The sequence below is a fragment of the Limulus polyphemus genome, unplaced genomic scaffold, assembly GCF_000517525.1.
Source record: "Limulus polyphemus unplaced genomic scaffold, Limulus_polyphemus-2.1.2 Scaffold360, whole genome shotgun sequence".
Lineage (NCBI taxonomy): Eukaryota > Metazoa > Arthropoda > Merostomata > Xiphosura > Limulidae > Limulus > Limulus polyphemus.
Genome location: NW_013665970.1, coordinates 542727 through 544275, shown reverse-complemented (window position 1 = coordinate 544275; position 1549 = coordinate 542727).

Below are 1549 nucleotides of genomic sequence, written 5' to 3'. Positions count from 1 at the left end.
CCGGGTTTTTGTGAGGATTTGACGTTGACAGGAATATTGTGTTTAATGGCTAGTTTTGTGTAAGTGTGGATAAGTGCACAAAACATGTTTCAAGTTTCAACATTAACTCCATAACTAAATTTAGACCTACCCTCAAATACAACATTTCGATATACTCTGCGAGACGTATGCCTAACGTAACTAGCTTTGTTAGATAAACAAATACGTAAATAGCCACGTAACTGAATAAAAGAACAGACCAGACACGTCTCAATGAATACTCAGTAACTTTTCATTAAAAACTGAATGCTTCAGTGATTCTTGCATTTATAATGTATCATTCTTTCTAAATATTACCCCCCCTCCCATTGGCTCAGCGGTATAGCGGTATGTGTGCGCTAAAATCCAGGTTTCGATACTTGTGGTGGGGCAGAGCACAGATAGTCTATTGTGTAGCTTTTAGCTTAACTACAAACAAATAAACTTTCTAGATATTAGTCAGATTTAATAGATCTTAACCTCATATATCTTATAGCTAATATCTAAATTAGAACAATGAAAATATATTTGCGAAACTCCTGCCCTTTTGAACCTTAACTGTATTTTAATGGATAGAGAAATTTAAATATAGTTTTGCAAAAACTGCCGAACAGTATGTTATAATTTTAAATTCATAATATCGTGGACAATGTTTTTTTTATTATTTTAATGTTTTATTTGCTTGAGGAAGTTTTTTAATGATGTAATAGTTTTGTTCGTTTGCTTTGGGTTTCGCATAAAGCTACTCGAGTGCTATCTTTGCTAGCCTTCCCTAATTTTGAAGTGATAGTTGGAAGGAAAGCAACTAGCCAAAACCACTTATCACCAACTCTTGAGCTATTTTTTACCAACAAATAATGGGATTGACCATTAACACTCCCATTAAATGAAAGGGTGAGCATATTCATTGGTGTGAGTTCAGAAGTTTCAAGAATGTTTAGGCCTCTGTAGATTATTGAAGCTTGTAGAAAACTAGTACAATATAGAAATACTAGACTGAATGAGTTAGTTAATTACTCAGTTCAGAGAGTTAGCTAGTGAACCTGTTCGTCAGTGATCGAGTTAGTAATCAAGTTATTTAGTCAATCAATAAATTTGTTATTGATCAATTAGAGTAGAATTCTTAAAAGAAAGTGACGTGAGCTTTATATTTTTGAGTGAAGTATACTTTGGTTTTAGAGTTGCTGTTGAAACGTAGTTTGTTAAGTTAGGCCAACCAGTAAATATAATCTATACAATATTGTTACGTCTCCGTTCGCTAGTTAACTTTCCGTAACTTCGTTCCGACGAAACTTTAGCGACAGAAGTCCTTTCTTAAATAAAGCTGGTTTATTCTTTCCGAATACAACTTTACCGATACACTTAATCTCAACAATCGCTCTATAACAAACTATAGTTCACGTCTCACGAGCTCTACTCCAACAATACGTCTCTCTCTGACTGCAGTTCAATTACTCACTTCCTACACACACACTGTTCCGTCACGCCGTCACCCTCTTATATATACCAGTCTACCCTATATCTAGTAATC